The following is a 15,862-nucleotide window of genomic DNA, read 5'->3' on the forward strand; positions in this document are numbered from 1 at the left end:
AGGGTAAACAAACAGTATTGAACTGTCAGAAACATCAAGTAATTCTAAGTACTGTATAATTGCAATAAAAAAGTTGTCAGGACATTGTTATGCTAAGTAAGTTTTACTCAGTTTTATGGAGGCAACAGCTTTGCATATTTTCTTTGACTTCTGGGAAATAATTCGATTTTGCAGTGTACAAGTAATAAAATATATCATAAGAGTTCACAGCTTCTTACAAAAGAACGGTGATGTTGCTGTGGGACTTGAACAACCAAACAGAAAGTTGGATACTGATGTGGAAAAACCTGTAACACCTGCTGCATTCCCCCGAAAATGTTTTCACTGACAGATGAGAAGAACAAACATTCAGGAGGGTTTGCTGTGACAACAACATGTTTTTTAAAGAAATGTCATGACGACAAAAAAAAAAAAGGAATTTCTCTGTAGACATTTCAATCATCAAAACTGTCATTGTCTGGTTTCAGCAGATGATTATCTTGTTCTCTCGAGCTGTTTCTGTTTCACTTCAGGATCATAGACTGTGTTGATTTACCTTAAATAATTTCTAAGCTACATGCAATCTTTGTCTATAAACACAGCACCTACTTAAACTATGGAGGCCAATCAGCTGATTCCAAATGAGTGATTAACAGTGATTACAGTATTTCTGAAACATTTAAACACATTTCCAAAAATTGTGTGTAAACGTGTCAAAATTCTAAAGTAAGTGAAAACAGTTCCTGTTTTTTTTTTTTAAACCCCTCACATTTCTGGCAAAATAAGACTTAAAATCATGTTCCTCTTCTGAAAACTGCCATTTGTGCTGCAGCTGTGTTTAATATCTGCCTCACTGTGGCAAGCTTTATGAATCACAAGAGAATCACGGTGGAGTGAAAGACTGGTTAGATTTGAAAATTATGTCTAAATGTATAAAAACTGCAAACTCTTTTTCTCGACAGCTGAAACCGCTGTTTACAACAACTTGTAAACAGGCGACCAACCCACAGCACAATGCTAATGCTACCACAGCTAGCAGCAGAAAGAACGAACACCAAGTGACAGCGAGGTTCAAGCTCATTGTAGCTCCAACCCACATGCACTGTACTTAAGGAAGTTTAAGACTTTCTTCTGCACTTACATTTGGATCAGCTGAATCGATGACAGTCATTCAGGCAGTAATGCCTGCACTGGAAACAAGCTATCCTTAAAATATGACAACATACCAAGCTGCTGTGTTTGAATGTAAAACAAATGTGTTGTTTGATCTAGAGACTGCACTTGTGACTGAGCAGCAGAGATGGGCAGTAACGCGTTACTGTAATCTGATTACTTTTTTCAAGTAACGAGTAATTAATTAGATTACCGTTACTCTCCCGTAGGAACACTGGGTTACTGCGTTACTAAAACCGTGATTTTTTTGCAAGAATGTCTCATGACAATGACGTAAGCGAGTGCGACGTTCGTGACAACAGCTGTGCGCAGATTAACAATGGATAATATATTGAGTGCGGGAGAGAGTATGAGCGTGCAGTGTTTAAAGCGTGGAAGTGCTGACCTTACTTTGAGTTTGATTCCATAAAAAGTGACAAAAACATTAGCGTCCGCTGTGCGTTGGAAGAAAACTTCTTTTTACAGCGAAAAAAAAAACCCTAAACTTCCAAGCAAGCACCGAGTGCGCAACGAAGTCATGGGAAATTCACAGAGAAACTCGCGGATTCTTCAACTGACCGCTGCGGCACACCTGCACCAGGGCAAACCTCCGCCTACCCCACTCCTGCTTTACAGGTGAAAATAGAGCAACAGGACCGCTGAGTCTTTGACTTTATTTATTTTCTGCTGTGTTTTACTTGCATCTATTTGAAAGAGTGAGTGTAAACACAAAAAATATTAAATTTTATGTGCTGGAATGTGCAGAAAATAGGTTTAAATGTTAAACTAATTTCTTCAAGTCAGAGAATGTTTAAACAAGTTTAAAAAAAAGAGACTTTTCCATTTGATTACATTTTGTATGATGGATTATGCAGAAAAAGTGGAATTGGGCTGAAAGATCTATCGCTTTATCACCTATTCAGGTTGTAAATCGTGTTTTTAAAAAGTAACTAAGTAACTAAGTAATTAATTACTTTTGAAAATAAGTAATCGGTAAAGTAACGGGATTACTTTTTGGGGGAAGTAATCAGTAATTAGTTACTGATTACTCTTTTCAAGTAACTTGACCAACACTGCTGAGCAGTAAATGCATTTTATCTTAATAATATAAGTAATGTGGGGATAGGTTAATAGGAAACTCTAAATTGCCCATAGCAGTGAATGTGGGAGTAAATGTGAGTGCAATACATTTTATCATGATTACTTAAGTAATGTATCTTAAAAAGAAAGTTGTAGAAAGCCTAAACTTAGTTTCAGGATAATAATAATAATGGATTGGATTTATATAGCGCTTTTCTAGGCACCCAAAGCGCTTTACAATGCCACTATTCATTCACTCTCACATTCATACACTGGTGGAGGCAAGCTACAGTTGTAGCCACAGCTGCCCTGGGGCAGACTGACAGAAGCGAGGCTGCCATATCGCGCCATCGGCCCCTCTGGCCAACACCAGTAGGCAAGTAGGGTAAAGTGTCTTGCCCAAGGACACAACGACCAGGACAGAGAGCCCGGGGATTGAACCGGCGACCTTCCGGTTACAGATGCGATTCCCAACCCCCTGAGCCACGGTCGCCCCATATGTTGGCTCATATACTTTTTTTTTGCCTTTGAAAATAAAAGTTGGGCTGATTTTAGCACCATTATAAGAATTTTTGGAATCATAATTGCATACAGTGTTAAATTAATATGAGTGTTGTACTAGAAGTTTCAAGAATTATATATATTTTTAAAATCACTTTATGTTTTACGTTACCACAAATTGTTTTTTTTTATTTAGCAGAAATTAGAAATTACATTTTAAATTTTGCAGTGTACCCAAAGGAGCTTGCAAAGAAAAGCGTCTGGACTTCTTTAAGTTGCTTGAAGACGTTTCACCTCTCATCCAAGAAGCTTCTTCAGTTCTAAGGTCAAATGGTGGAGAGTCCCAGATATAAGGGCTTTGGAGTTGACGTCACGCCGCAATGCATTGTGGGAGCGCGGCGCCATTTTCGGGGTCTACGATCCAAACAAACTCACTGTTGGAACGGCAACGACGACAAGAAACATGCTTAAAAGCAGCTCAAAAGAAAACGGACGGTATAGAGACCGATTGCGTCCAGAGGCGAAGCAGCGGTATTTGAAAAAAAAAATAGAGTGCATCGCAAATCTGGACCCATATGAAATACGGCAGTGGAGTAAAGACCCAGACGACTTACCGCCACTGTCCTACCCCGATATCTTCACCTATCTTGTTTGTGGAGTAAGCGCTTACACTGCGAACCAGTTTCGTAATTACAAGTCACTGGAGGCGCATATCCAATTTACAAATGGCTGGGTGCAAGATTTGGCTATTTTCAAGCCGCCAAACTCTGAGTACGTCATCATTCATACCAAGGTAAGTCAGCTGGAGTGCATCCAGTGAAATAGCCATTTTCCACCCCCACCATAATTAATGTTATACATTTATCATTAAACTGCTAAAATATCGTTATCATATTATGTGCCCATAATTGTAAAGTAGATGCAAATTAACACATTGATAATCGGGCAAATTATTAACGCCAATTTGTGTCCTCCCTGTCTCCTCCTGCGAATCTTTACATAGCACATATGTCTGCAAAGTCACTCCATTCGATGTTTGATCGCAATTTCTATAACTTCCGAGACCACCAACGATAATATTATTCAGCTATAAAGTGTGATGTGAACATATTTAGAACTTACCGGAATGAAAATGTCTTGAGCACACCAGCTGATATCTGGAGACGTAACAGAACTTGATATCAGCTCGTCTCACGGCTGCTATCCAGGCTAGACGCCTTCGTTTGGTAATATCCGATACATGAGCTCCTTCATGTTGCTTCCAGGTTGGGAAAGCATAAAAAGACAATCCAAACTTATTCCCGTGCCGGTCGTAAGATCGAACATTGCAGCCGAGCACACAGCAAGTACGAACCATGGCTATGCTTTCGCTCCTTACTTAGACCCCCAAAATGGCGGATCGGGCCAAAATCCTTTCCACGCCCACCCCCGTGACATCACGCTCCAAAGCCCTATAAACCTAGTGGGAGTGACCCCCCACAGAGGGACAAAAGGACCCCCTGATGATCCTCTAATCGCCTGAGCCAAGGTGTGAAATTGGGCGTGGGACCCAATCAGCCAGAGTTTCGGGTGAGTTCATTGTGAAACCTGGCCCCACCTTATCATGCGAATTCCTGAGGTCAGATGGCCCAGGATGTGAGTGGGCGTTAAGGCGTCTGGGAAGGGATCTCAAAACTGGATTATAGATGGCAGACAGTTGGTGTCGTAAACCCCCGCCTCTGTTCAAAGATGGTCGCTCACAGTTGACATAGATGCTTCTTTCACTCCTCTTTCAAACCATCTGTCCTCTCTGTCCAAAATGTGAACATTGGCATCCTCGAAAGAGTGTCCTTTATCCTTAAGATGCAGATGGACTGCTGAGTCTTGTCCTGTGGACACCTCCACAGGACAAGACTCAGCAGTCCGCAATTATAAATCTCTGGAGGCGCACATCCAATTCACCAAGGACTGGGTACAAGATTTGGCTATTTTTAAGCCCCCACGTTGTGAGTACGCCGTCATTCAAGCAAAGGTAAGTCAGCTTTAGTACTGCGAGTAAAATGCATTTGATTCCCCCCGAACATTCAAATTAGTGCTAGCAAAAATTCATTCGTGAGGGGGAAATTACAGTGAGAACATGTAGAGGCTGTTAGAGGGATAACAAAGTGAGTTCAGTGCACTGAGGTGATATTGTCCTGAAGAATTTAGTTATTCTTTATGGTTAAAGAAATTGCCCTAATTAATTCATATTTATTATAAATAATCCTAATTACACATCTTGCTTCCTTGTTTGTGTCCTGTGTCACTAAAAATACATTCTGTTTTAGTTTTATACATTGATTAATGACCTGCAGAATCTCCTTGTCATATTAGGTGTCCATAATTGTCACTTAAAGTCGAACTTTATGTTTTCTCCCTCTTGAAAGTGATGACATCCTTGCATTACATACTTTAGGTTCATTTTTTGCTGATAGGTTTCTAAAAAGAAACATGCAGATTTAGAATATAACATGCAGCATTCTATAGATGGATACATAAAAACACTTTATTTGTTAAATTTATGATAAATGGATTTGAAAGTAAATAAAACACATTTGTGTCGGCCTTGGCTTATTAAAGTTCTTGTCTTTAAATGAACTTTGTCTATGTGTGTTTTAGGTCCTGCACTCTTAAAGACTGAATTGCAGCATTGCAGCCACAGGTCATTGTGAGCATCACAGGGAAGGTTGAAGCCGCCCACTGCAGCTGTATGGCTGGAGTCGTGGAGACTTGCAGCCATGTCACTGCTCTTCTGTTTAATGTAGAAGCAGCAGTGTTGATCGTGGCACAAGGACTGTTACAGATGAACCTGCATACTGGGTTTGGCCTGGTAATATGACCAAGATACAGCCAGAGGTTGGCCATAAGATAGACTTCTCCTCTTCAGCTGCCCAAAAAAAGGTTCTTGATCAAAACATAAACAGACCATCCGTAGTGACAGGTAAAAGAAGCCATCCTCAAAAAAGAAAAGTTCTACCTGCTACTGTGGAGGGGTTTGATCAACTGATGGGACAATATTTTTCCAAGCATAGTTCTGTTCTGAATAACCCATAATGTTTTAATTTAGGGGGCCATGTAAATACTTTGCACATACTGAATATGTACTTATTAAATACCACTGTTCAAAAGTTGAATAAAGAAACATAGAAATGTTTGCCTATTTTTAATTAAAAGCACTTTGTCGAACATCACATCAGTTACAATGTAGAAAAAATGTTATGTATAGTTTACAAATGACAAAATGTTCACATAAAATCATGACAGCATTTGTATAATATCACCCACTACTAGCATTCTGTAATTTACTGTCTCTTTTGAAAACTTATCACTACATAAACAGCACAAGACTTAAAAAGAGTATTTAAGAGGAGCATTTTTCCCTGGTTTTACTACCACACTGGGGCACATGTTCACCAAAACGCAGCAAACCTTTGCCATCTTATCCAGGAAGGTCACCTCTTCACCCTCACATGGAAGAAGTAATCTGATTGGCATGGTGGTATGTAGCATGTAGTTTGAAGCAGGGATTTCGTAGTGCCCCTTGTGTAGCGCTGGAACCCAGTCAGGATTTGTTTCATTCATTTCATCGGCTGGTTTGCTGCAATAATGCCAAATAATTAGCAACTCTATAAATAGAAGGTAGTTCTGCATGTTTGTTCTAAGTTTGTGCTATGATCTCAGAGCGCATTGAAAATAAAACTAACAGGCTATAAAGGATAATATGAACTTATTTAGAACTTGAATGAAAATACTGGAGCACACCAACAGATATCTGTGGCTGGTAGAGAACTGAATATCAGCTCGTCTCGCAGCTGCTATCCAGGCTAGACGCCTTCTTTTGGTAACATCCAACACATAAGCTCCCTCATGATGCTTCCAGGTGAGGAAACAATGAAAAGAGAGCCTGTTTTCAAGCTTATTCCTTTGTCGGTAGTGCAATCTAACATTACAACCGACCACACAGCAAGCATTTGTTTGGCCTGCTAATATGGCGCCTTGACCAAAAATCCTGGCTACGCCCCATCCCGTAAGATCACGCTCCAGAGCCCTATTAACGTACGGATCTAGAAAGAAGACGCTGCATTTTTAACTCTGAGGGAGATGGAGAATGAGCCTATTTCCAAAAAAGTGGAGTGTGTTCCTTTAAGTACTAAATTGTATATATTGTCACAAACTAAAGTGTACATAGCAGTTGTTGTATCTTGTTTACTGTATCACTGACAAATAATTTCAAAGTCAATGAATGCTAGATTATAGTGAGATATTGTGTAATGTGAAATACTGTAAGCAAATGAATAAACAACCTAATTCGTGATAGACCTTTGACTCTGTTTTGTTTGAATCCAACTGTTTTTTGCAGATGTGCATAAAACATGTTACTTTTAGTATTATTATTATTATTATTATCATCATTATTGCACTAAATACATTTTAAATAAAGGATACTTTGATATTCATTCTACTGTAAGGTTGGAAATGTATTTTCTTCACCCTAAAATATGTTTTGAAATGTATTTTGGTTTGAAAGAAATATATTTTTAATTTCAAAAATATATTTTTTTGGAGCATCACAAATACAAAATATATTTACCATATATTTGAAATATATTTTGGCCAGGAAAAATTTATTTTTTTACCGTATGGCGTCACTGCAACTCCCCCTGGCTTCTGCTCCGCGGCTGCTGAGTGAGCCCTCATCTGGGACTCTCCTCAGCTCTTACTGGGACAGTGGCGCGGCTGCCCCTCTGTTGGTCTTCCTTGGTCTCTTGTGTTCTGGGGGCCTCTGGATGTCTGGAGTTTTGATCTCCTCCATACCTGCTTCATGCCCTGGAGGACGGGGCTGTGGCTCCCCCACACCCTCTAGCAGATCATTACATGAAGGAACCTTTTAAAAAAAACAAGCGCGTCCATGCTCACAGGTGTACACACGGGTGATCACACCCACAAACTACACCCTTTTTGGCTCCTACCTCAAAGCACACTGTGTTCTGTTGATCTTATGTGCTGCACAATAATGTTTAATATTTAGTATTTACTGTCATATTCCCATATATCATTGTGATGTTGTTTATTCTATTACTCTTGTTCTCTTCTGCTTGTTTTCTTTTTTTCTTTCTCAACAGGTGATCCAGATGATTGATATATGCATTTTCTTTTTCTTTTTCTGTCCATTCTGTTGGTTTTTGTTTTTTGCCCTTCTCCCCCGTCCCTCTTCTCAGCTCTTTCTCTTTCTTTCTCCCCTTCTTTCCTCCAGTCAAGTCTGTCCCGTATTCAGCAAGTGAAAATAAAATAAACAATAAAAGGTGAATGAAATAGACCATTATGGCAAGGCTGGGATGGTCAATTTGGTAAAGTAAATCCGTTGGGCATCTTTCTTTGCCTTTAGACAACAATTCTGATGGCAAAAGAGCCAAACGGGACAGGCAAAAAAAAAAATAAAAAATTCAGATATTTTCTCAATATAATGAAATATTCTATTCTATTCAATTCAGTTTTATTTATATAGCGCCATATCACAGCCAGGGCTGGACTGGGACAAAAAATCGGCCCGGGCATTTTGACTAGAGACCGGCCCACCAGGATAAAGATTGAAAATGTGACGTCATTCAGGGGTAAAACCGCAAAGGATTCTGGGAACTCGTGGCAAGAGGTACAAGCGCACGCAGGCTTTCAATTGAACTCAGTTACACAGCGATAAAAAGAAACCCAAAAAATGGCAAGAAGCTGTTGTATTATTAACTGCAATAGCCGGTCGCATGACAGCCACGGGAAGCCGGCGGGTAAGGCAAGGCAAGGCAAGGCAAATTTATTTGTATAGCACAATTCAACAACAAGGTGATTCAAAGTGCTTTACAGAGACATTAGAAACAAAAACAAATAAAAAGCATGATTTAAAATTGATTAAAACAAGCAAACAAACTAACTAAACATACACATTTCACACCTGTTCGCGCGATCTGAACCCTTATCGTAAGGGGAGCTACCAGGGTAAAGAGATCGGTTTTTTTTTATCGGATTACGTCGTTGAAGAGAAATTTTTTAAGCCATGTTTCCGAAGTAAGAGCCGACGGATGGTCTGGATATACCAAATGTAACGTCCCAGAACACTGCAGCTCACAGGTTAGTCTGCTCCAAGCATTTACACAAAGGTCAGTCTGCTGTAGTAGTTAATGCGTCATTTTTCATAACATAATTGGTGATATAGGTTACAAGCAAATCTGGCGCTGAACAGAAATTGTCGCGCTATGCTCCTTTGTTTATTGTGCATAAATAGTGAATTGTCCTGACACAATATTGCGTTTCGCTTCTGTTATTATGGTACATTGACAAAAACATATACTTTTATTCACAGGATAAAACAGTTGTTTTGTATCACTAATTGCCCAGTACGATTACAGCATACAGTATTATTGTCACTGCTACATTTCTGTGATGCTACCAGAAATTATTTCCACTACTAATTAATTACCGTTGAGCTCAAAGGTCCTATTAATAAACGGTTAACGAATGTGTATTTATGAAGACGATTTGTGAGACTGGTAAACTTATGATACGTACGATGGTCTTTACTTTCTACACGGTGCATTTCAAGGTCCTGCACCCATCCATCGGTAAACTGTACCTGGGCTTGTTGCAGTGACCTGAAGTTACTAAACTTCACGAGTGTATGCACTCACTCCAAGAACCGTATAATTATAAATCTGAGCGTGGTGAAAGTTGGGCAGCACGCTAACGTCTTTTGTCCCTCTGTGTGCTCATAAGGGTCTAACCCTTTCACTCCTTTGATTTTTTCCTCGTACCTTTTCTTGTCTTTTCGTCGAGTCTGTCTTTGTACGGACCGGCATTGTTCTCCTTTTGTTTTGTACATTACTTTTTTGTGCGGCAAAGAAAAAACAAGAAGGTATTGGAACCGAAGAATGAACGTTTTGCGGTGCTGCAAATGCTTGCATTTGATGCGGTACTTGGATTGTTTTCCCACGAGTTCCCAGCATGCAATGCGCGAAAATCACGTGATTGCTAAACAAGGGGGAGGGTGCATCCGGCCTCCTCGGCTGTAATTGGTCCAGCCCAGAGTCGATCATGACCAATTGGCCAATCCAACACCTTTCATTATATATACCCTTCCTAAAAAAAGAAAAAAATCCATCGGCCCATAAAAACAAAAAATCGCCAGCGGCCCACCGGGCAAATGCCCGATGGCCAGTCCAGCTATGATCACAGCAACAGTTGACTCAAGGCACTTTATATTGTAAGGTAGACCCTACAATAATACATACAGAGAAAAACCCAACAATCATATGACCCCCTATGAGCAGCACTTTGGCAACAGTGGGAAGGAAAAACTCCCTTTTATCAGGAAGAAACCTGCGGCAGAACCAGGCTCAGGGAGGGGCGGGGCCATCTGCTGCGACCGGTTGGGGAGAGAGAAGGAAGACATGCATAATGAAATATTATATTAAATTATTTATATTAAAGAACCTCTATGTATTCTGTGGAAAAAAAAAAAAAGGAAACTGTTATCCATGCTTTCATATCGTCACCTCTTTCTTGACTATTGTAACTCTCTCTATAGTTAGGGTTAGGGTTAGGGTTTGTCACTCAAGCCTGACCCACCTGCAACTTGTTCAAAATGCAGCCGCAAGGCTCCTGTCGGGTACTAGAAAGAGAGAGAATATTACTCCGGTACTCGAATCTCTACATTGGTTACCAGTTAATCATAGAATCGATTTTAAGGTTTTACTATTTGTTTTTAAAGCTCTCCATGGTTTGGCTCCAGGTTACATTTCAGATCTTCTTAGCCTGCACTTACCCACTCGATCTCTGCACTCCTCCAGTCAGATGGTTTTATCAGTTCCACGCTCCCAGCTCAAATCTAGAGGTGACAGGGCTTTCTCCATTGCCGCCCCGAGACTTTGGAATAGTCTTCCCCTCTTCATAAAGTCCTCTTCAACCTTGGAAGTCTTTAATAAATCAAATCTCAAGACCTACCTATTTTCCAAGGCTTTCGGATCTCTTTGATATCCTTTTTTATTCTGTCTATTTGGTCTCTTATCTTATTGGATGATGTTGTATGTGCATATACGTTATGTTCACATATGTGTAGCTTGCCTCCACCAGTGTGTGAAGGGGAGAGTGAACGAATTGTGGTATTGTAAAGCGCTTTGGGTGCCTTGAAAAGCGCTTTATAAATCCAATCCATTATTGTACGTGAATTTGTACAGTTTTGTATATGTATGTGCATATTTGCATGTACATTATATAGACCAAGATGGCGCCGGTGAGGTCGGCTGCCGTCACGACTGCTCCGACCACTTTTTCTTTGTCTTTGTTTTTTAAGTTAGTTTTCAGCGTTTCTAAATAGGCAAAATCATCACCATTGGGTACATTAGGTATGACAGTGACACTCTGACCTGCACTCTATCTACAGCAGGCGGTGCTGGACCAAGGCCAGGAAGATCGTGAAGGACCTCAGCCATCCCAACAACAGACTGTTCTCTCTGTTGAGGTCAGGAAAGCGATTCCGCTCCCCGAAGACCAACACAGAGAGACTGAGGAGGAGTTTCTTCCCGCAGGCGATACGGTCTCTCAATCACACCACCACACAGTACTGACCCACACATACAGTTCTTACACACACTGGACTTTCTGGACTTTGTTTTCACTTCATCACTTAAATCACTTTAAGCATATTTGCACTGCACAAGACATAATGTGGATTGCACAACACTGGACATTATATTCTTCATTTCCAGTTAATACTTGTACAGCTGCTGTTATTGTGTATATATTTATTTATTTATATTTCTCATACATTCTTATATAGTTCTATATTGTGTATTTTGTTGTACAGTTATTTTATTTTCAACTTTAATTTATATATTTTATCTTATTCTTCCCAGTTAAATTTACCCTTCATTCTAATTTGTGTTGTACAGTTATTTCCTTTTTAACCTTAATTTATATTTTATTCCTTCCTAGTTAAATTTACACTTTAATTTTTCATATTTATTTCCTATCTTATTCATAGCCCTTTCCTTTTTTATTTTTTTTCCTCTCCTCTTTAGGTCACGAGCAGTTGTCCAAGCATTTCACTGCATATCGTACTGTGTATGACTGTGTACGTGACAAATAAAAATTTGAATTTGCTATATACTTTTACATGTATTACAATTCTTTTTTTAAATGTTTTCTTTCTACTTTAATTCTTTCATTATATTATCCCTCTGTTCCGCACTTTGGCCGAGATTTGATGTCTTTTAAATGTGCTATATAAATAAAGATGACTTGACTTGACTTGCTCTGTTCCTGTGCTACTGCAAGTTTAACTACCGCCCCTCCCCCCTCTTCCCAGCACAAAGCACAAGGCTCGCGTGCGGAGTGAAGCGGAAAAAGTGCAAGAGAGAGGGTGAGAGAAAGAAAAGAAAAACCCACGGCTCCCAATAAGGAGCTGGCTCGCGTCGTTCACTTCAAAGATCCAGCTCTAAGAACAGTTTTGTTTGTGAAGGACACATCACTACGGTACGCTGCCTCTCCACCACTGACACTACTTCTTCTAGTGTTGACAACATTACGTTTTACAAGTAACCTATACAGTTTCATATTCATATGCACCACTTTTAAAAACTGCTTAAATCACAAAAATACATTTTACTAGACAAATGAATAACATAGTGAACTCATTACAGTTTTATCTTGTTTTTACTACTGTTTTAATCTATTTATGAACCTGTCTTATTAACTATATTTATTAAACTAGAGTTCTGTCAAATAAACATTTTTCTTAATATATTCCTATAGGATTCACTCTTCATGAACTAAACACTCATCAGTTCACATTTTCTCTTATTGTGCAAAATATATTAAGTGTGGCTTTAACCCCAAAATATACCTGCAATGAACTCACAAACTTCCGGTACAGTCTAAAACTTGGATCAGCACAGGCTAACAACTGGACCAACTTGGAAATTAGCTCTTTAGCTTAACATTTGCCACAAACAAGACATTTATCATTAATCGCCACTGCTGTCTGTCACTTTAAGAACCTCTGTTTTATACTATCAACCACTCAGCTTACCTGTAAAGACAGAAAAATATGACAATCAGTTCTCCTTGGCGTGCGTGCCGTACACTGCCTCTTCACCACTGACACTGCTTGTTCTAGTGTAGCGAGCGACCGATGTGTATGTCTGTGAAGGTTCTTAGTCATCCAGGTCATCGTAGTCTAAGGAGCTTGGAAAGAAAGACGTCTGGAAGATTGGAGAGACCAAACAGCCACTTCACAAGCGCATGGCACAACATAGAAGAGCCACCTCCACAGGACAAGACTCAGCAGCCCATCTGCATCTAAAGGTCAAAGGTCACTCTTTCGAGGATGCCAATGTTCACATTTTGGACAGAGAGGACAGATGGTTTGAAAGAGGAGTGAAAGAAGCCATCTATGTCCACTGTGAGCGACCATCTTTGAACAGAGGCGGGGGTTTACGACACCAACTCTCTGCCATCTATAATCCAGTTTTGAGATCCCTTCCCAGACGCCTTAACGCCCACTCACATCCTGGGCCATCTGACCTCAGGAAATCGCATGATAAGGTGGGGCCAGGTTTCACAATGAGCTCACCCGAAACTCTGGCTGATTGGGATCCACACACATTTTCACAACATGGCTCATGTGATTAGGTAGAGGATCCTCAGGGGGTCCTTTTGTCCCTCTTTTGGGGGGAAACTCCCACTGGGTTTAAAGCTGGGACTCCCCACCATTTGACCTTAGAACTGAAGAAGCTTCTCGGATGAGAGGTGAAACGTCCTCAAGCAACTTAAAGAAGTCCAGACGCCATTCTTTCCAAGCTCCTTTGACTACCGATGTGTATGAGACTGAGCGCCCTCTGCTGGTGGAACTTATACAATAGTAAATCTGACATTACAGTGGCCTACTAAAAGAAAGTGTTTGAGTATAAAATAAAATGTAGGGCTACTATTGTCTTGTCTCTATCTTTAACATAGTGTTAAAATAATGAACAGAGAGAATTATTGATTATGTCTGACTGTCATCTGACAGAAGTGGATTCTGCTGGTACAGGTTTAATCAATGGAAATATGTCTTCATAATAGGATTTTCTCCTTTTAGCTGTTAAAAACTGGTCCTTCAGAAACAATAAATCTTAGCAAAACATTACTCTCTGAAATTGACTGGATTGTCTCACTCAAAAGTGTGTTAGTAAAGGAGCAGTTATATTTTTTGGTACTGTAACAGTGGCACTCCATCTCTATTTCACTCTTCTGTACCACCTTTAGGAGTCAGTCCAGCAACATGCATTTGAACGCGAGCAAGTCCAGGTACTTTTCTTGCAAAAAATATGTTTATTGAAACTTTTAATTTACATGGCAAGACTCGGTCACAAAACTGTGTTGCTTCCAGCTTATCCGACTCCCCAACCAGGTAATTACAATGTGCCGGAAGCCCAAAATACTAAAAAGCGCATTAGAATGTCGCACTTCTATATTCTATACATTTAACAAACAGTATTTTGAAATCAACTAGAAATTATATTCTTAAGATCAAACATGTATATTTCTCCTCCAATCGTTTTACCAGTACCAATAAAATAAACCTTTAATTGCCTCTTACAGGTACCTTAATTATGGATTCTTTAACAACAGGTTCTGACAGTGAAAACTGTGTTTAAACACATCTCAGCATTTAAGATTAGTTAGTATTAATCTCTTTTCCACAGTAAAGCACTATACAAATACAGGCCATTTGCCATTTCAGTATCTCTTTTGTCCTGTCTCCCTTCCCTCACCCAGTCACAGCAGATGCCTGGTTCTGCCAGAGGTTCTTCCTGTACAGAAAAACTTTTCCCCCCCCACTATCCCCAAGAGCTCGCTCACAAGGGGTTGTCTGATTGTAGAGGTTTTCTCTGTATATTTGTATTACTGAATTGAATTGCACTGAATTGTACTAGATGGATTACAAAAAGCTCAAACATGACATGCTGACATTACATTTGAAAAATTCTTTAAGAAATTGGCCTCCAATTTATATACCAGTTGTTTCCTGCCACCTATTAAATCTGTGCAAATATAGCATGAGTTGCTTTCAACTGTTAGATATTAGTCATTATTCATGGGAACTTTGCAATTAGGGTGTACACAAACGGATGTTGATAGAATACTTTAATTAGACTGGGTCAGTCAACTTCACAAGACAAAAAAATTAAATGTACATAATATATTTAAAGAATTCTTAAGTGAAAACACTAAGCTGTCTGAGGAGCAAAGAACAATTAAACAGTGAAAAACAAACAATGACAGCTTTGCTAACTAAAATGTTTCCACAGAACTAATTGCTTTGTCATCTGACAAAATTTCTTTAAAAATGTTGTTTTCAAGAAATGTTTAGTTACAGCAGACCTTTATTGTTTGCGGTTTATTATAAACTGTTTGGTGCACGCATCAATGAAAGTCTTTTCAGTGTAAACCCACAGGTGTGGTTACACAACACCCTTTTTACCTGTCATTGCATATTTTATTACTGAGCAACAGAAATGCAGAGGTTTTACAGGCATTTCTACAATGTGAGCCAACTTTCTGTCATATCTTTCTGAAACTGATGACAACACCCTAGTTTCTCTCTGAGAAGCTCTATCGCCTTTCATTTTCAGCCTCATATTTTGGACGACCAGCAAGCCTGATCACATGACCTCAGGGACCTGCTGGGGATGTACTGATGTAAAAGATCTCTGATATAGGTTGGTGCTTGTCCATGCAGAGCTCTGAATGTCAAAGTCAAAATCTGGAAGTGGATTCTGAATTTTATGGGGAGCCAGTGCAACTGAATAAGCAGGGGTGTAAGGTGGGAGTATTTAGAAGACTTGGTCAGAAGCTTTGCGGCAGCATTCTGAACAACTTGCAAATGATCCACAGAAGCTTTACTTAAACAAGTGAATAAAAAATTACAACAATCCAAATGAGATGAGACAAATTCATGGACGACCATTTCTAGTTCTTAGCGTGAAACAATGGGATTCAGCTTAGCAATATTTTTATAGAAGAGCCAAACAGAAAGACTAAGAAGCAGGCAGACTTTTGCTAACTAAACTGTTTCCACAGAACTAATTGCTTTGTCATCTGA

Source organism: Simochromis diagramma, unplaced genomic scaffold (assembly GCF_900408965.1).
Source record: "Simochromis diagramma unplaced genomic scaffold, fSimDia1.1 OVJJ01000255.1, whole genome shotgun sequence".
NCBI lineage: Eukaryota > Metazoa > Chordata > Actinopteri > Cichliformes > Cichlidae > Simochromis > Simochromis diagramma.